The sequence below is a fragment of the Bombina bombina genome, chromosome 4, assembly GCF_027579735.1.
Source record: "Bombina bombina isolate aBomBom1 chromosome 4, aBomBom1.pri, whole genome shotgun sequence".
NCBI lineage: Eukaryota > Metazoa > Chordata > Amphibia > Anura > Bombinatoridae > Bombina > Bombina bombina.
The window spans coordinates 894,707,867-894,729,903 of NC_069502.1; positions in this window are offsets into that span (position 1 = coordinate 894,707,867).

Sequence of the window (22,037 nt, forward strand, 5' to 3'; positions counted from 1 at the left end):
CAAACCATATATTTTTGAAAAGTAGACACCCTAGGGTATTTCAAATGCTTGTATTTTAACACTTTCCATGCACTAATTCAACCACCAGTCTTTGTCAAACTTTTGGGTAGTCATTATTTTGTGTTATTTTTCACACACATTGTACTTTAGGCATGGATTCTCAGTTCCTGTTATGTGTTACTACCAAAAAAAACCTCAATATGTGTTCAACAACATCTCCTGAGTACAGTGATACCACCCATGTATAGGTGTGTCGGGTTCTCTGGGGGCTAAAAGGCCTTAATTTTAGGAAGCGCATTCCAGTTTTTCAACTTGGAATTTTCACATCGGTCATCATGCACCCATGTCCTATTTGGGACATTTCTGAAGCTGGTCAATGGAATTTACCCCCATCAAACCATATATTTTTGAAAAGTAGACACCCTAGGGTATTTCAAATGCTTGTATTTTAACACTTTCCATGCACTAATTCAACCACCAGTCTTTGTCAAACTTTTGGGTAGTCATTATTTTGTGTTATTTTTCACACACATTGTACTTTAGGCATGGATTCTCAGTTCCTGTTATGTGTTACTACCAAAAAAACCCTCAATATGTGTTCAACAACATCTCCTGAGTACAGTGATACCACCCATGTATAGGTGTGTCGGGTTCTCTGGGGGCTAAAAGGCCTTAATTTTAGGAAGCGCATTCCAGTTTTTCAACTTGGAATTTTCACATCGGTCATCATGCACCCATGTCCTTTTTGGGACATTTCTGAAGCTGGTCAATGGAATTTACCCCCATCAAACCATATATTTTTGAAAAGTAGACACCCTAGGGTATTTCAAATGCTTGTATTTTAACACTTTCCATGCACTAATTCAACCACCAGTCTTTGTCAAACTTTTGGGTAGTCATTATTTTGTGTTATTTTTCAAACACATTGTACTTTAGGCATGGATTCTCAGTTCCTGTTATGTGTTACTACCAAAAAAAACCTCAATATGTGTTCAACAACATCTCCTGAGTACAGTGATACCACCCATGTATAGGTGTGTCGGGTTCTCTGGGGGCTAAAAGGCCTTAATTTTAGGAAGCGCATTCCAGTTTTTCAACTTGGAATTTTCACATCGGTCATCATGCACCCATGTCCTATTTGGGACATTTCTGAAGCTGGTCAATGGAATTTACCCCCATCAAACCATATATTTTTGAAAAGTAGACACCCTAGGGTATTTCAAATGCTTGTATTTTAACACTTTCCATGCACTAATTCAACCACCAGTCTTTGTCAAACTTTTGGGTAGTCATTATTTTGTGTTATTTTTCACACACATTGTACTTTAGGCATGGATTCTCAGTTCCTGTTATGTGTTACTACCAAAAAAAACCTCAATATGTGTTCAACAACATCTCCTGAGTACAGTGATACCACCCATGTATAGGTGTGTCGGGTTCTCTGGGGGCTAAAAGGCCTTAATTTTAGGAAGCGCATTCCAGTTTTTCAACTTGGAATTTTCACAGCGGTCATCATGCACCCATGTCCTTTTTGGGACATTTCTGAAGCTGGTCAATGGAATTTACCCCCATCAAACCATATATTTTTGAAAAGTAGACACCCTAGGGTATTTCAAATGCTTGTATTTTAACACTTTCCATGCACTAATTCAACCACCAGTCTTTGTCAAACTTTTGGGTAGTCATTATTTTGTGTTATTTTTCAAACACATTGTACTTTAGGCATGGATTCTCAGTTCCTGTTATGTGTTACTACCAAAAAAAACCTCAATATGTGTTCAACAACATCTCCTGAGTACAGTGATACCACCCATGTATAGGTGTGTCGGGTTCTCTGGGGGCTAAAAGGCCTTAATTTTAGGAAGCGCATTCCAGTTTTTCAACTTGGAATTTTCACATCGGTCATCATGCACCCATGTCCTATTTGGGACATTTCTGAAGCTGGTCAATGGAATTTACCCCCATCAAACCATATATTTTTGAGAAGTAGACCCCCTAGGGTATTTGAAATGCTGGTATTTTCACACTTTCCATGAACTTATTTAACCACCAGTCTTTGTCAAACTTTTGGGTAATCATTTTTTTGTGTTATTTTTCACACACATTGTACTTTAGGCATGGATTCCCAGTTCCTGTTATGTGTTACTGCCAAAAAACACCTCAATATGTGTTCAACAACATCTCCTGAGTACAGTGATACCACCCATGTATAGGTGTGTTGGGTTCTCTGGGGGCTAGAAGGCCTTATTTTTAGGAAGCGCATTCCATTTTTTACACTTCCCCTTTTCACATCCCATGCACCCATGTTCTATTTAAGACATTTCTGAAGCCGGCCAATGTAATTTACCCCCATAAAACCATATATTTTTGAAAAGTAGACATCCTAGGGTATTTCAAATGCAGGTGTTTTAACACTTTCCATACACTAATTCAACCACTAGTCTTTGTCAAACTATTGGGCATTCATTTCTTTGTGTTATTTTTCACATACATTGTACTTTAGACATGGATTCACAGATCCTGTTATGTGTTACTACCAAAGAAGACACCAATATGTGGTCACCAACATCTCCTGAGTTCAGTGATACCACCTATGCATAGGTTTGGTGGCTTGTTTGGGCGGTGCAATGCCAAATGTCTGACATGTGTTTGTGATTTTTTTTCACATTTAACATATTTTCTTTGCCTATTGTCTTTTTTGGGGGTCTTTTAACATACCCCAATTTATTTGTTTTCCATAAATGTGATTATATTTAAAAAGTTGACCCCCCAAGGTATTATACATGGAGTGGTTTGATGACTTTGATGCAACCGTTTTAGCCCAAAAAATTGGAGAAAGTATATGGTGGTAATTTTTCAATTTTCATTGTTACAGACACATTGCTTTTTTACTATGATTTAGGAGAGACTGTTGTAAGTTATTGCAAAAGAATACTTCAGGTTGTTTTCTGCAAGGCACCCTGAGTACACCTATGCCCCCCATGCATAGGTTTGCCAGGATTTTGGGAAGGTTATGTTACATGATTTTAGTTATTAAAAATGAGAGTATTTCTTCTGATAGGCCTATCTTTAGTTTGGGGCCTATCACATACCCCACTTTTATTTATTGCATTCAAAGTGTATATTTTTTAAATGTTGACACCCCAAGGTATTGTATATGGTGTGCTTTGATGCCTTTGAAGCAACCGTTTTAGCCCAAAAAATTGGAGAAAGTATATGGTGGTAATTTTTCAATTTTCATTTTTACAGACACATTGCTTTTTGACTATGATTTAGGAGAGATTGTTGTAAGTTATTGCAAAAGAATTACTTCAGGTTGTTTTCTGCAAGGCACCCTGAGTACACCTATGCCCCCCATGCATAGGTTTGCCAGGATTTTGGGAAGGTTATGTTACAATTTTATGACTTGTGATTTTAGTTATTAAAAATGAGAGTATTTCTTCTGATATGCCTATCTTTAGTTTGGGGCCTATCGCATACCCCACTTTTATTTATTGCATTCAAAGTGTATATTTTTTAAATGTTGACACCCCAAGGTATTGTATATGGTGTGCTTTGATGCCTTTGAAGCAACCGTTTTAGCCCAAAAAATTGGAGAAAGTATATGGTGGTAATTTTTCAATTTTCATTTTTACAGACACATTGCTTTTTGACTATGATTTAGGAGAGATTGTTGTAAGTTATTGCAAAAGAATACTTCAGGTTGTTTTCTGCAAGGCACCCTGAGTACACCTATGCCCCCCATGCATAGGTTTGCCAGGATTTTGGGAAGGTTATGTTACAATTTTATGACTTGTGATTTTAGTTATTAAAAATGAGAGTATTTCTTCTGATAGGCCTATCTTTAGTTTGGGGCCTATCGCATACCCCACTTTTATTTATTGCATTCAAAGTGTATATTTTTTAAATGTTGACACCCCAAGGTATTGTATATGGTGTGCTTTGATGCCTTTGAAGCAACCGTTTTAGCCCAAAAAATTGGAGAAAGTGTATGGTGGTAATTTTTCAATTTTCATTTTTACAGACACATTGCTTTTTGACTATAATTTAGGAGAGACTGTTGTAAGTTATTACAAAAACATACTTCAGGTTGTTTTCTGCAAGGCACCCTGAGAACACCTATGTCCCCCATGCATAGGTTTGACAGGGGTTTTGGTTAAAAAAAAACAGGCCCAATTTTAGAAAAAAAATAGAGTAGTGAAATGTAAAAATCTGGCACAGTAAAAGTAAAAAAAACAAAAAAACATCTAACTGTAAACATAACCAAAAAAAAAAATATATATATGTAACAGCAAATGTATTTATTTTTTAAAAAATTGACCATTGTATGGTACCGCTTGAAGCAGTCCCCAATGCAGAGTGCAGGCTGTCCAGGGCAATCAGGACAGTAATATATGGTGTCCCTTCTCTTCCCCCTCTTGGTACAGACTCTGCATTTTTTTTGTGGTTTCTGCTTTGTGGCAGTAGGGGGGATTTTAAAAATAAAATGGGTAGCCCCAACTCTGCTCTCTCCCATCACCGCCCGGGGAGCAGGTGCATCATGGTACAAAATCCCCGTAATAATCTGGAGCTGAAACTGTAAAAAAGTCTTTTTAACTCTGGGGTTTGCTTTTTTGAACAACAAAAAAGCGTTGTGGGTTGCAATCTGCATTAGGTAAATTGCAACCTTTTTGTACCAGGCCCTTGTCTTCCGCATAATTAGGTAGGGCTGCAGCAGCTGATCAGCCAGATCAACCCCACCCATATGCCGGTTATAAGACTTGATGCACACTGGCTTCCTTATGATCTCAGCTCTGCCACGTACAGAAACCGCCACCGTCCTCTCTGTGTGGATGGTGGTAAGAAGGTATACATCCTTCTTGTCTCTGTACTTCAGTGCCAACAGCTCCTCTTGACGCAGAGCTGAGGTCTCCCCCCTTCGTAGCCGGGTGCGTACAAGCTGTCCTGGGAAACCTGCGCGGTTCTTTTTAATTGTACCGCAAGCTACTGTATCAAAGCAATACAGTAGCTTGAACAAAAGGACACTTGTATAAAAATTGTCTAAGTACAAGTGATACCCTTTGTTCATTAGGGGTAATATCAGGTCCCAGACAATCTTGCCAGTGGTTCCCATATGTTCTGGGCAACCTGGAGGGTCAAGGTGGCTATCCTTTCCCTCATACACCCGGAAGGCCTGAGTATACCCAGTCTCGCTGTCACAGAGCTTATACACCTTTACCCCATATCTGGAGCGTTTGGAAGGAATATACTGCTTGAATCCCAGCCTTCCCTTATACTTCATTAGGGATTCATCAACGCATATATTCCTTCCAGGTGTATAAGCCTCTGCAAACCTAGCAGAAAAGTGGGTTATCAGGGGGCGGATTTTATACAGCCTGTCAAATTGGGGATGCTCCCTAGGGGGGCACAGGCTGTTGTCGCTGAAGTGCATGAAATGCAGAATCATTTCATACCTCTTCCTCGACATAGTCTGGGAGAAAATGGGGGTAGAGCAGATGGGGCTAGTACTCCAGTAGGAGCGAATGGAGGGTTTCTTTATGATGCCCATCAGCATAGTCAATGCCCAGAATTTTTTGAATTCTGGCACATTGATGGGGGCCCATTGCTGCTTTGCCAAATATGTTCCAGGCTTTGCAGCACGGAACTGATGGGCATATAAATTAGTTTGGGCGACAATGTTCCCCAATATATCATCGCCCAGAAACACTTCCAGAAACTGCTGGGGGCTAAAACCTGCCACATCTATATTTATGCCAGCATTTGCTGTGAAGGGTGGGATATCTGGCCTCTGGAGATGAGGCGTTACCCACTCTTCAGCAGCAATGGCAGCAACACGCCTCCTTCTGGCAGGGGGGCTAGCAGGAGGGCTGGCAGGGGGGCTAGCAGCCACAGATACATCACTATCAGTTGAGACTGCATCTAGTGATGTATCTGAGCACATGGCAGGGTCAAAATTGGGGTCTGAGTCAGAAATAGAGGCATCTGACTCTGACGCAAGGATGGCATACGCCTCCTCAGCACTATATCTTTTCTGTGACATTTTTGTATCTGTCACAGAAAACAATTACTAAAAAAAATTAAATTAACTAAATTAATTAACTAAATTAACTAGCAAAAATGTACAGCTATGCTACTGCCAGTGATTTATAGCGATCACTGGCAAGCTAGAGGTTAATGGCTCTGAAAATTAAATTAACTAAATGTTTCTGAAAAGAGCCTTTGGGTTTTTAAAAAATTACAACAACAAAATTAACCCCTAAAAAAATGCACAGACAGCAAAAAAGTACAGCTATGCAACTGCCAGTGATTTATAGCGATCACTGGCAAGCTAGGGGTTAATGGCTCTGAAAATTAAATTAAATTAACTAAATTAATTAACTAAATTAACTAGCAAAAAAGTACAGCTATGCTACTGCCAGTGATTTATAGCGATCACTGGCAAGCTAGGGGTTAATGGCTCTGAAAATTAAATTAAATTAACTAAATGTTTCTGAAAAGAGCCTTTGGGTTTTTAAAAAATTACAACAACAAAATTAACCCCTAAAAAAATGCACAGACAGCAAAAAAGTACAGCTATGCAACTGCCAGTGATTTGTAGCGATCACTGGCAAGCTAGGGGTTAATGGCTCTGAAAATTAAATTGAATTAACTAAATGTTTCTGAAAAGAGCCTTTGGGTTTTTAAAAAATTACAACAACAAAATTAACCCCTAAAAAAAATGCACAGACAGCAAAAAAGTACAGCTATGCAACTGCCAGTGATTTATAGCGATCACTGGCAAGCTAGGGGTTAATGGCTCTGAAAATTAAATTAAATTAACTAAATGTTTCTGAAAAGAGCCTTTGGGTTTTTAAAAAATTACAACAACAAAATTAACCCCTAAAAAAATGCACAGACAGCAAAATGCAGCAAAAAAAAGTGCACCTATGCTACTGCCAGTGATATATAGTGATCACTGGCAAGCTAGGGGTTAATGGCTCTGAAAATTAAATTAAATTAACTAAATGTTTCTGAAAAGAGCCTTTGGGTTTTTAAAAAATTATAACAACAAAATTAACCCCTAAAAAATGCACAGACAGCAAAATGCAGCAAAAAAAAAGTGCACCTATGTTACTGCCAGTGATATATAGTGATCACTGGCAAGCTAGGGGTTAATGGCTCTGAAAAGAGCCTTTGGTTCTATATTTTTTAACAAATAAAAGAAATAAATCTCTCTCTCTGCTAAATACAGGTCTCTCTCTCTCTCCAACAAAATGGCAAGTGAGGAGAGGGAGGGAGATCCACACTGATCATAGTCAATATTTACAAATATTGACATGATCAGACAAATGGGGTATTTTATTATTATTTTTTTTTTTAGGGTGGGAGGCTCAGATTGGGTGACCCTAGCTTGCCCCTATGATGAGGCAGGCTAGGGACACCCCCAGAGGCCCCATGATGCACTGGGCATCGCCATCTTGGATGCCTAGTGAAGGGGGGGGGGGGGCTATTTAGGGCTTTTTTTTAATATACGTTTTTTTTTATTTTTTTATTATTACTTTTATTTTATAACTAACTAAGTGCCTCGACCCACCGAGGCACTTAGCACACAATCAGAGCATCGGAAGCATGTCCGATCGCTTCCGATGCTCTGAAACACTGCCGGGCTCCACGTGGAGCGAAACCGGAAGTGATCACTCGTGGGGGAGTGATCAATCCGGTCCCGGCACTCGGGAACAGTATTGCAGGATGCCTAGACCTCAAGGCAAGCCTGCAATACTGTTAGAGCAGCTGGAAGCGATTCCGATCGCTTCCAGTGCTCTGTTAAACCGACGACGTATGCCATACGTCCTCGGTTGTTAAGTGCTTTTTTTTTGAGGACGTATGGCATACGTCGTCGGTCGTTAAGGGGTTAAACAGCTTTGCAATTTACTTCTATGGTCAAATTTGTTTCATCCTCTTGGTATCCTTTGTTAATGGAACACGCAATGCACTACTAGGAGCTAGCTGAAAACATTGGGTGAGCCAATAAAAAGAGGCATAAATGTTCAGCCACCAATCTGCAGCTAGCTTCAGCAGTGCATTGCTGATTCTGAGAGTATCTAGGTATGCTTTCCAACAAAGGATACCAAGAGTACAAAGCAAATTACGTAATAGAAGTAATATGGAAAGACGTTTAAAATTGTGTGCTAAAATATCCCTTTAAATGTAAATGAACTTCCAGTTATAAGCCTGTTTTATTCAAATAATGAAAGGGAAGTAAAGTTTTTTTTTTTTTTTAACATATTCTTAATATATCACCAAAGAAGTACTGAAAAAGATCTGCCTACAAAATAAGTGTTTTAAAAGTATTTAAAATTGTTGCTTTACTAGCAACGATGGAATTATTTTTTGCAGTCTAGGGACATATCCTTTGCAAAGCCACTAGAACATGTTTATCTTATCTTATTTGCTGTGGCCAACAAGAGTGAGATATAGAGGTGTCCATAAACTGATCAAGCAATCACTGTGTATAAGTTTACACAATAAAGTAATATATATATATATATATAAGTTTTTCAGGCATGTGCACGCTACCTACCTAGGTATCTCTTTAACAAAGAATAACATGAGAACAAAGGAAATTTGATAACAGGAGTACATTGGAAACTTTTTAAAAATTGTATTCTCTATCTGAATAATGAAAGAAAAATGTAGGGTTTCATGTCCCTTTAAGGTGCTGAGTCTTTACTCACAAGGTTTAGAGCATTACCACTGGTGTGTAAAGTGCTTGCCTAAGAATATACTGTCAGGCTAACAGTTTCAAATAGCAGAAGCCTTTCTCATAAAAGTAATACACATTTATTAAACTCTTAAAAACACTGTGCAGTAATCATTCACTATGGGCTATTGTTTATATAAAATATGCAGTCTGTTTTTATGAATGGATGCAGATTACAAGTCAGCTTTGTGTTTAAAGAGTCTGCTGCATGTTGGCTCCGCCCCTCCTTGTGACTGCGTTTGATTACATTCTTCGTGACTGTCACTCCTATGTATATTTAACCATTTCCAAGGAGAATGGTGCAGGGTGAGGATTCTTCACAATACATTCAAGTCTATATAGAGATCAGTGGAAAAACACAATTCTCAGAGTTAAGTTGCAGGTTAAAAGACAAAATCAATAATAAAATGACTTTACAAAGTTTTTATTACTCATACTTAGACATTTTATAGGGAATTAAAGGTATAGTAAAGTCAAAATGAAACTTTAATTATGTACAAAGAACATGACATTTAAAACAACTTTCTAATTTACTGCTATTATCAAAATTGCTTAATTTTACTTGGTATTCTTTTGTTGGAGACTAAATCTAGGTAGGCTCATAAGAGCTGAGGAGCGTGCATGTGTCTTTAATACTCTATGGCAGCAGTGTTTGCAACAGTGTATAACTAAGGTATAAACAATGATGCAAAATACTACTACCATAGAGTACTTAAAGGGCCAGTAAACCCACAAAATAAACATCAGCTTAGCGTCAGCTTTCTACCTGAAAGGAATTCAGAGAAAAATTCCTACGAAAATTACTTTTACAGTACGCCGCTCCTGGCTCTACTGAGCGGGTCTGTTTGTTTCCCTCTAAGCGCATCGGGCACGCTGTCTATTCACATCCGGTTCAATCGTGCCATTAAACTCAATGTAGCTCACTCCCGCTCTGGTCTGGTAGCAGGAGCAAGCTACATTGAGTTTAATGGCCGGCTGTGAATAGACAGTGTGCCCGATGCGCTTAGGGAAAACAAACAGACCCACTCAGTAGAGCCAGGAGCGGCGTACTGTAAAAGTAATTTTCGTAGGAATTTTTTTCTGAAATCCTTTCAGGTAGAAAGCTGGAGCTAAGCTGATGTTAAATTATACTGCACTATCAGCTAGATTACGAGTTTGGCGTTATGAGAGAAAAAGCAGCGTTATGCTTCATAACGCTGCTTTTTCCCTAACGCTGCTATTACAAGTCTTGTCGGTATAGGTGTACCGCACACCTTTTTGGCCGTCACGCAACGTCATTACCGCACTTTTAAAAAAGTCCTTTTTCAATGGGACTCCCATAGCGCCGGTATTACGAGTTTGCCTGGGAGGCAAAAAAGTGAGCAGTACACCCTATACCGAAAAGATCCGTACCGCCATCTAAAGTCAGTAGTTATGAGTTCTAACACCCATAAACTACCTATTAACCCCTAAACCGAGGCCCTCCTGCATCGCAAACACTATAATAAATGTATTAACCCCTAATCTGCTGCTCCCGATATCGCAGCCACTATTAAAATTTATTAACCCCTATTACGCCCCTCCCCGACATCGTTGCCACTATAATAAACCTATTAAACCCTAAACCGCCGCCCTCCCGCATCGCAAACACTATTTAAATATAATTAACCCCTAATCTGCCGTCCGCCCACACTGCCGCTATAATAAACCTATTAACCACTAAACTGCAAGCCCCCCACAACAAAATATACTTTAATAAATTATTAACCTCTAAACCTCTGACCTCCCACATCACTAACTCTACATAAATATATTAACTCCTAACCCTAACGTAACCCTAAGCCTAACACCCCCTAACATAAATATAATTAAAATAAATCTAAATAAACCTTACAATTATTAACTAAATAATTCATATTTAAAACTAAATACAAACTTACCTGTAAAAAAAATACCTAAGCTAGCTACAAAATAACTAATAGTTATATTGTAGCTAGCTTAGGTTTTATTTTTATTTCACAGGTAAGTTTGTATTTATTTTAACTAGGTAGACTAGTTAGTAAATAGTTATTAACTATTTAATAACTACCTAGTTAAAATAAATACAAAGTTACCTTTAAAATAAAACATGCCTTACACTACAAACAAACATTACAATAAAAAAAAATAAGTTAAATTATTAAAATACAATTTTCTAACTTACAAATAAAATAAACACTAAATTACAAAAAATAAAAAACGAAATTATCAAAAATAAAAACAAATTACTCATAATCTAATAACCCTATCAAAATAAAAAAGCCCCCCCCCCCCCAAAATAAAAAAACCCTAGCCTACACTAAACTGCCAATGGACCTTAAAAGGGCCTTTTGCGGGGCATTGCCCCAAATAAATCAGCTCTTTTACCTGTTAAAAAATACAAACACCCCCCAACAGTAAAACCCACCACCCACCCAACCAAACCCCCCAAATAAAAACCTAGTCTAAATAAACCTAAGCTAAACATTGCCCTGAAAAGGGTATTTGGATAGGCATTGCCCTTAAAAGGGCATTTAGCTCTTTTACATTTCCCAAAACCATAACCTAAAAAAAAAACCCACCCAAAAAGCCCTTAAAAAACCTAACACTAACCCCCGACAATCCTCTTACAGTTATCGAAGTCCGGACATCCATCCAGTCATCATCCAGGCGGCAAGAAGTCTTCATCTATCAGAATGAGAGGTCAATCCTATCGGCTGATTGGATCAGCCAATAGGATGAAAGCTCAATCCTATTGGCTGATTGCAACAGCCAATAGGATTTTTTCCCCTTTAATTCCTATTGGCTGATAGAAATCTTTCAGCCAATAGGAATGTAAAGTACGCCATCTTGGATAACATAACTTAAAGAGAAACTTCATTTTCCAGCGAAGACCATAAGAAGAGGATGCTCCGTGCTGGATGTCTTGTAGATGGACCCGCTCCGTGCTGGATGGATGAAGATAGAAGATGCCGTCTGGATGAAGACTTCTTGCCATCTCGATAAGGACTTCGCCGTCTGGATGAAGATGGAAGAGGCCGCCCGGATGAAGACTTCTTGCCGGCTGGATAAAGTTTATTTAGATTTATTTTAATTATATTTAAGTTAGGGGGTGTTAGGGTTAGATTTAGGCTTATGATTAAGTTAGGGTTAGGTTTAGGGGTTAATAACTTTAGTATAGTGGCGGCGACATTGGGGACAGCAGATTAGGGGTTAATAACTGTAATGTAGGTGGCGGCGATGTTAGGGGCAGCAGATTAGTGGTTAATAACTGTATGTGGGTGACAGCGATATCGGGGGCGGCAGATTATGGGTTAATAACTAATGTAGGTGGCGGCGATGTTAGGGGCAGCAGATTAAGGGTTAAGAACTGTAATGTAGGTAGCGGTGATGTTAGGGGCAGCAGATTAGGGGTGTTTAGACACAGGGTTTATGTTAGGGTGTTAGGTTTAAATGTAACTTTTTCTTTTCCCCATAGACATCAATGGGGCTGCGTTACGGAGCTTTTCTTTCTGCGATCGCAGTTGTTAGGCTTTTTTTTGCCGGCTCTCCCCATTGATGTCTATGGGGAAATCATGCACGAGCACGTCAAAGCAGCGTGCGGTATGGAGCTCAAAGCAACCATATCGCCCGCACAAGCCTGCTTTTTTAAAACCTGTAATAGCAGCACTATAGGGAGGTGAAATAATTCCGAAAATGTTGCGGTCATTAATTTCCCTATAGCACTCAAAACTCGTAATCTAGCTGCTAGTGCAGAATTGTATAATATTATTTTGTGGGTTTACTGGCCATTTAAGACATGCACACTTCTGAGCTGTTATGAGCCTACCTAGATTTAGTGTTCAAAAAAGGATACCAAGAAAATGCAGCAAATTTGAGATGTAAATTGAAAGAAATGCTTAAAATTACATTTATTGTATAACATTTGAGGGGGGTATCTCAATATATGTGCTTACTGGGTCTAAGAATGAGATGATGCTCCTGCCGTTCCTTCCACTGTAATCTATGCCCAACCTGTAACGAGTCTGACATGAAACCACCTTTTCTTAATTATTCAGGTAGAGCGTACAAATTTAAACCACTTTCCAAATTACATATATTGCTTCATTCTCTTTGTATCTTTTGTTGAAGAAACAGCAATGCACTACTGGGACCTATCTGAACACATAGGGTAAGACAATGACAAGATACATATATGTGCAGTCACCAATCAGAAGCTGGCTTTCAGTAGTGCATTGCTGTTACTGAGCCTACCTATGTATGGTTTTCAACCAAGGATACCAAGAGAAGGAAGCAAATTAGTTAATATGGTTTTACGTCCCTTTCAAATTCAACAGATATAAGTTTCACATAGCAGTCTTCATATTTGCCCCTGTGTCCCATGGTTACACCTGGTCCAATTATTGTGAGATTGTATTAGCCAGAATATTCTTGTTCTATGTGCTCCACTGTCCAATGCCGCCTGGGTCCCGTTGTCCCACCTGGTTCACAGTTGGTATACTTACTGGTAGACACAGGAGTCCAGTTTTAATATGGAGAAGCAAGTTAAAATTAATTTTCTGTTGGTGCTCAAATTAATGTAGACAAAAATTATCATAAAATCAAAAATGCTACAATGAGGTTTTTACAGATGTATTGCCTGTTTCTTAAAGGGACATGAAACCTAAAATTTTTCTTTCATGATTTAGGTAGAACATACAATTTTAAACAACTTTCTAGTTTACTTTTATTATCAAATTTGCTTAATTCTCTTGGTATCATTTGTTGAAGGAGCAGCAATGCACTACTGGTTACTAATTGAACACATGAGTGAGCCAATGACAATCAGTATATATATGCAGCCACCAATCAGCAGCTAGAACCTAGATTCTTTGCTGCTCCTGAGTTTTTCTAGATAAACATTTCAGCAAAGGATAACAAAATAAGGAAGCAAATTAAATAATAGAAGTACATTTGAAAGTTGTTTAACATTTTTATGCTGTCTAAATCATGAATGTCTATTATGACTTTACTGTCCCTTTAATTACAAGTGAGCATTAATACAAAACTAGGCAACAAGCTTTAGTACTAATTCTCTTTAACATTCTGAAGTAAGTCCCACTGTATTTTCAGCTGTTGGAGTCAAAGAAATACTCAGGTGATTGACAGCCCATTTCGACTTAAAGGGGCATTAAACCCAAATTTCTTCTTTCATAATTCAGATAGAGCATATCATTTAAAGCAACTTTGCAATTTTCTTCTATTATCCAATTTGCCTCATTAAAATGGTATCCTTTGTTGAAGGAGCAGCAAAGCACTACTGGGAGCTAGCTGAACATATAGGAAGAACAGATGATAAGAGGCAAATAAACTATGTGCAGCCACCAATCAGCAGCTAGCACCCATTAGTGTGTGGTGTTCCTGAGTCTGTCTAGGTATCCCTTTTAACAGAGGATACCAAAAGATGGAAGCAAATTAGTTAATAGAAGTAAATTGGAAAGTTGTTTAAAATTGTATTCTCTATCTGAATCATGGAAAATTGGCATGTCCCTTTAAATTATGATCCAGGGGCATGCAAAGGGAGCAGTGGACAAAACTTCTTCTTCACAGGATTATTCCAACCAGGGGCGAAACTACAGGGGGGGCAGAGGTCGCAATTGCTTTATAAAGTGGTCACTTTATAAAGTACCGGGGCGGGTAGGGTCAGGCCAGCCATCTCACCGGCAGATTACAGACTGTGTCACTGACTCACTATATACAGTAATGGTGGGTTAAACGTTGTCACTATATATAGTAATAGGGGGTCAGACCATCTCACAGACTGTGGGCACAGGGTACCTCCTTTTGTAGACATGTAATCTGATTCACATTTTTTTTTGTGTTAAATGTAAAAAAAAAAGAAAAAACAAAAGATAAGTATCAAATTCACTTTTTTGGGGGGTGGGGGGCCCTTCTTAGATTCTTGCACCTGGGCCCTGTGGTTTCTAGTTATGCTTCTGATTCCAACAGTGACTGATAAATCTGTTCAGCATTTTTAAACATATTTTAATGGAATTTCGAAGGCATTTTTTTTTTGCCACGTGAAGCTCTGTATTGCACTATAGCTACTATTAACCAATAGGCAAGTGTTGGGTTAGAACAGATGTACAAATTGATAGAACATACAATTTTTAAACAACTTTTCAATTTACTTCTATTATCAAATTTCCTTAGTTTTTATGTTATCTTTTGTTAAAAAGCCGTAAGGTATGTTCAGGAGTGTGCACGTGTATGCAGTACTATATGACAGCTGTTTAAACATTAGGCGGCAGCACTATTTCCTGTCATGTAGTACTTCAGACATGTGCACGCTACCTATCTAGATATCTCTTCAACAAAATGAGAAAAATGTACATTATATAATATAAGTAAATTGGAAACTTCTATTTTTTTAATTGTATTCTCTATCTGAATCATAAAAGAAAAAAAATGGGGTTATTGTGTTCCTTTAATTTGTATACAGATAAAAAAAAAATGTTTTTAGAGATGATAGGAGCTGGGTTTTATTTGCTGAAATGTCCATGTGACCTTTTTATATAATGGACACTGCAGAAAAAAATTAAGTTCATCAGCCAGCATAAATCTTCTATTCTTCAGAGCTTAACTATATAACCATTCGGACGCACGTTCATGAAAACAGTAATCAGGTCAGACAACTTCAGTTTATGGTGCTGCAAAAGGCCTCTAGAATGTGTGGAGGTCATTATAGAACTAAAGCCCTTTTGTTTAGAGAGACAAAATGGACACATTTTCTAGATACCTTTCATCTGAAATATGGTCTGACTTCATGTATTTAATGTATCTTCCTGGGGGTAAATTTATTATTGTGCGAGCGGACATGAAACAATGTAGCGTATCATGTCCGCTGCACAACGATAAATGTCGATAGCATTCGCTGTCGGCATTTATCAATGCACCAGCAGTTCTTGTGAACTGCTGGTGCAATACCGCCCCCCGCAGATTCGCAGCTAATTGGCCGCTAGCAGGGGGTGTCAATCAACCCGATTGTATTCGATCGAGCTGAATTCTGTCCGCCACCTCAGAGGTGGCGGACGAGTTAAAAAGCAGCGGTCTTAGGACCGCTGCTTCTTAACTTCCGCTTCAGGCGGAACGGAAGCGGAGTGGGTCGGAAGCAGCATCCGCTGCTTCATAAATCGACCCCTTGGAGTCATTTTTTTTACATCAACTATAGGTTACTGAATTATTTTAGTTAGATCTGTTGGATTACAAGTGGTCTTTGCGTCAGGATGGAGCTGATTTTTTTTTTTTTTTTAAGGGACATGAAATCAAAATTTATTCTTTCATGATTTAGAAAGAGCATGCAATTTTAAACAGCTTTCCAATTTACGTCTACTATCTAATTTGCTTCATTCTCTCTATATTCTTTGTTGAAAAACATATCTAAATAGGCTCAGTAGCTGCTGATTGGTGGCTGCACATAGATGCCTTGTGTTTGGCTCACCCATGTGCATTGATATTTCTTCAACAAAGGATATCTGAAAATTGAAACAAATAATAGAAGTAAATTGGAATGTTCTTTAAAATTGTATTCTTTGTCTGAATCCTGAAAGAAAAAAAATTGTGTTTCATGTTCCTTTACGATCATTTGTGGTTTAGGATATACTCTGTAACCAATACTCTGTTTTTATAGTGATAGGGTTCATTGTGTGTTGGTGGGTCAGGGTGATTGTGATTTGTTAAGGATGGTCTTTTTACTATTTATAGCTTATATACGATTTATATATAAGATTTAGGCATGGAACAACTTAAGGGGGGGGGGGGGGTAGGTGCTCCCCCAAATTTCAGTTTGTTGTTTACCATGCCGTAGATGTTTGTTCCAATTTAAACTGTGATGCAGAAAATAGGAAAATGTTGTCTTGAATTCATTAAAGGGACATGAAACCCCATTTTTTTCTTTTATGAATTAGAAAGAGCATGCAATTTTAAACGGCTTCCAACTTACTTCTATTTAATACACTTTATTCTCTTGATATCCTTTACTGAAGGAGCAGTGGGAGTTTGCTCAAAGTCAATGACAAGATGTGTATATGTGCAGCCACCAATCAGCAGCTTTTGAGCCTACCTAGGTATACTTTTTAACAACGGATACTAATAAAATAAAAAACAAATTATATAACAGAAACAATATTGAAAGAAATTTAAAATTGCATGCTCCCTTTAAATGGCAAATAAAAATAGCAATTCTTTTTTAAGGGATATGAAACCCAATTTTTTTTTTATTCAGATAGAGCATGCAATTTTAAGAAACTTTCTAATTTACTCCTATTATTATTTTTTATTTGTTCTCTTCATATCTTTATTTGAAAAAGCAGGAATGTAAGCTTAGGAGCAAGCCCATTTTTGGTTCAGCACTTGGGTAGCGCTTTCTGATTGATGGCTAAATGTAAATTAGAAAGTTGCTTAAAATTGCATGCTCTATCTGAATTATGAAAGAAAAGAATTGGCTTTCGTATCCCTTTAAAAAGTATCCTTGTATCGTATAGTTTCTAAATTTAAAAGTTTTGATTCACTAAATTTAATTGATTTTTAACCCATTCATGTTAGAGTATTTATATATAATGATTATATAATTTATATTTGTACATAATCATTATGCAAGGTCTACAAGTAAAACGCAAAAATGTTATCTCATGAACATGAGCTCAATACATGTTTACAATTATATAACAAGTCCAAACTGTTTTTTATCTTTCATGATATACTGTACGCTAGCATCTGTATGTCAGATAGGAGAGGTGTGTTAATTTCTTCACATAAGTAAAATTTATGTTGAATTTGCATGAGCGGATTTTTTGCTGTCCATTGGCTTAGCACTCAAGTAGTGGATTTCATTCAGTTATGTGCTATACTATTTCAATGAAACTTAAAGGGACAGTCTATTCCAGAATTTTTATTGTTTTAAAAGATAGTTAATCCCTTTATTACACATTCCACAGTTTTGCATAATCAACACGGTTATATTAATATACTTTTTGCCTCTGTGATTTCCTTGTATCTAAGCCTCTGCAGACTGCCCCCTTTCAGTTCTTTTGACAGATTTGAATTTCAGCCAATCATTGCTGACTATACTGGAGTGAACACAATGTAATCTATATAGCACACATGAACTAGCGCTCTCTAGCTGTGAAAAACTGTAAAAATGCACTGAGATAAGAGGTGGCCTTCAATGGCTTACAAATTAGCATATGACTGACTGCCTACCTAGGTTTAGCTTTCAAGAAAGAATACCAAAAATTGCATGCCCTATCTGAATCATGAAAGTTTAATTTTGACTAGGCTGTGTCTTTAAGAATAAAACACTTGTCAAATACACACACATACACATGCACACAACAACGCACACACTTTTACTCACATACCGACACGCACACGTGCACACACATACACCTTTAACCATTTCCTAGTCACGCCCCTTGTCATATACCATATCCCTTTAATTCTACTCCAAAACTTTATTTTCTTTATATAACTTTTGTGCCCATTTTTGATTCAGCACCCTGGATAGCGCTTGCTGATTGGTGGCTACATTTAGACACCAATCAGCAAGTGCTACCCAGGTTCTGAACCAAAAATGGTCCGGCTCCTGCTTTTCAAATAAAGATACCAAGAGAATGAAGAAAATGTGATAATAGGAGTAAATTAGAGTGTTGCTTCAAATTGCATGCTCTATCTGGATCATGGAAGAAAAAAATTGGGGTTATTATCCCTTTTTAAGATGTTTTCGTTGAGCATTATTCTTTGCATGGGGCCTAGCTTAATATAATGTTCCCCCTTTTATTGACTGTGCTCTACTTGTAATCAATACCATTATTAGGTAGCATTGGTTATGCATAGTTGTTTTAGAATTAGGGTAATTATCATGTTTATATTAAAAGAATAAAAAACGGCAAGTGAATGTGTGGGGTGTACCAGGGGGTGACTCCTGTCAGGGGCCCACTGGGCCAGCGGGTCCCCATGAGGCAAGCACAACTATTATTAAAAAAATAATAATAATTTTGGCAGAGTGCTGTTGAGCGCAGGAAAAGTGATTACAAGGAGTAAAGCATTAGCATTTGAGAGGATTTCTGAGTGTGCACTAAACCACTATGCACAGTGTGAAACAGACTTGGCACTTCAGTTTGTACAGTTTGTGCCTGAGTCAGACGGCAGATCACTTTCATTTGCAGAGGAGGTAGGACTTACTTAGTAAACGTTTTTTATTTCTTTGTGCAATTTCAGATTGTAACTTTAATGTGGTAGTTGTATGGTGGGGCCAGCGGTCCATAAAAACACATTTTTTTTTAGCAATATGCAGCAGTATATTTATGTTGATTTGACAATGCTGTAGAAATTCTATACTTGAAACCATGCAGAAATGTTTCCTCCTCAATACACAAATGGTAGGTGCCCTTTTGGCAGATATTATTTTTTTTAATTTATATATATACGGACATCCCAACCTGCAAAAACTCATTTCAGGGAGGTCCCCCCCAAATATAAAAAATTACATATGCAATAAAAAAAATCTGCCATGTTAAAAGGTATAATTTAGACCCCAGTTACATCCTGCAACCCTACACTACCATGCTACTATGCTATAAGCAAATTATAACAAGAATAACTAGTGTATAAAAGCAGCAGTTATGTACTCATGATTGGCCTGTGTATGTAAAGGGCTATAAAGCAGTGGTGTAGGCCTATCACATTAGATCAGCATTCTTGTTAAATACCACGTTTGAATCTGAATCACTGTTTACTTCAATCCTCGGTGTAGACAGTAGTATATGATCTAACTAGTACCGCAGCAACTGGAATTGGAACACTGTACACAGATGAATGCAAATGAAGCAGACAGCAGCCAATCACAAAACTGCTGAAGTTCAGAAAGGCAGCGATCGCGAGACCAAACAACCAGTTTAGTTACTGCCTAGTAACAGAGCATGCATAACGATTTGTTTTGTGTGGTCATCACACAAAAAATCGCTATGCACGCTCTGTTTCTAGCTGAAGAAATTTTACCATAGTAAGTTAGTTGCCGTACTAGGTTGAACTTCCAGGATATCCAAATTGATTTGCGGGCGTCAGGGAGCAGCTATTTCAATCCGGGAGACTCCCGGAGCTTCTGCGAGACTTGGGATGTCTGTATATATATATATATATATATATATATATATATATATATATATATATGAATTACATTCCCCTTTATGCAAGGACTTTCCAGATGCCAGGAGGCATTTTATCTAAGATTTTTACATGTGCTATTCTCAGGCTAAGATTGCTTAGTGCTTGAAATGAGACAGGTTAACTTAACACTGCCCAGTTTACACTACGGCTGACTTCATTTTGAAATACATACAAACAAGCCTAAATCCTGCATTTAACCAGACTGAGTACCACAGCTTATGGTTCCACCAAGACCATATAGATTACAGCATTTTCAAAATCATAAGTACAGCTGACAGATGGGAACATTTGTACACCAGATTTGAAGTGGTGCTCTTGGTTGGGGAAAATGGAGAGGAAAAAAACCCCAAACATATGTCAACCTTTTAAAAGTACTTTTCTTCATCTACCCATTCTGACAGATCATTAATGAACAATTTTGAATTCACAGAAGTATTTTTGTTTGCACATTTACAAAAACGATTCTTTAAAGAATGATCTTTTAATCTCTGCTATTTTTTATTATGCATGTCACTCACTGTTGATTTAGGGGATAGCAATGTGCAGAAATTTTACCTCCTGCGAGTGTTAATGTGGGTGTCTGTGTTTATGTCTTTGTGCTTTTGTTGATGTCTCTATGAGTGTGTATGTATTTTTTTCCGTGGATCTCTCTGTGAGGGTGTGTGCGTATGTCTTTGTGCCTTTTCTGTGGGTGTTTCTGTGAGGGTATGTGTATGTATGTCTGTGTATTTTCTGTGGATGCCTCTATGAGGGTGGGTGTTCTTGTCTTTGTGTGTTTTCTGTGGATGTCTCTGTGAGGGTGTGTGTATGTATGTCTGTGTTTTCTGTGGATATCTATGTGACGGTGTGTGCGTATGTCTTTGTGCATTTTCTGTGGGTTTCTCTGTGAGGGTGTGTGTGTAAGTCTGTGTATTTTCTGTGGATACCTCTGTGAGGGTGGGTGTGTATGTCTTTGTGTGTTTTCTGTGGATGTCTCTGTGAGGGTATGTGCATATTTCTTTGGGCATTTTTGTGGGTGTCTTTGTGAGGGTGTGTGTGTGTATGTATGTCTTTGTGTGTTTTCAGTGGATGCCTATGTGAGGGTGGGTGTCTATGTCTTTGTGTGTTTTCTGTGGATGTCTCTGTGAGGGTGTGTGTGTGTATGTATGTCTGTGTTTTCTGTGGATGTCCCTGTGAGGGTTTGTGTGTATGAATGTCTGTGTGTTTTCTGTGGATGTCTCTGTGAGGGTGTGTGCATATGTCTGTGTGTTTTTTGTGGGTGTCTATGTGAGGGTGTGTGCATATGTCTGTGTGTTTTCTGTGGGTGTCTATGTGAGGGTTTGTGCATATGTCTTTGTGTTTTCTGTGGGTGTCTCTGTGATGGTGTGTGCATATGTGTGTGTATTTTCTGTGGGTGTCTCTGTGAGGGTGTGTGCATATGTCTGTGTTTTCTGTGGGTGTCTCTGTGAGGATGTGTGCGTATGTCTTTGTGCATTTTCTGTGGGTGTCTCTGTGTGTGTGTGTTTTCTGTGGGTGTCTATGAGTGTGTATGTCTTTGTGTGTTTTCTGATGCTGTCTTTGTGGGTGTTTCTTTGGTTGTATGTGCAAGTTTGTGTTTGAGTTTGTGTGTGTGTGTGTGTGTCCATTGTCTGTTCCATTTTAGGACATTTTGACTTTACTACTGAATATTCACATCTTTCTACAGATTTTGAGACCATTGAGGCCTTTCCTTAAAGGAATATGAAACACAAATTTTTTCTTTCATGATTTCAGATAGAGCATGCAGTTTTGAGCAACTTTTTAATTTACTCCTACTATCACTTTTTCTTTGCTCTCTTGGTATTATTTGTTGAATGAGCAGCAGTGCACTACTGGTTGTTGACTGAAAACATGGGTGAGCCAATGACAATCGGTATATATATATATATGCAGCCACCAATCAGCAGCTAGAAACTAGGTTCTTTGCTGCTCCTGAGCTTTCATAAATAAACCTTTCAGCAAAGGATAACAAGAGAAGGAAGCAAATTAAATAATAGAAGTAAATTGGAAAGTTGTTTAAAATTGTATTCTCTATCTGAATCATGAAAGAACAATTTTGGGTTTTACGTCCCTTTAA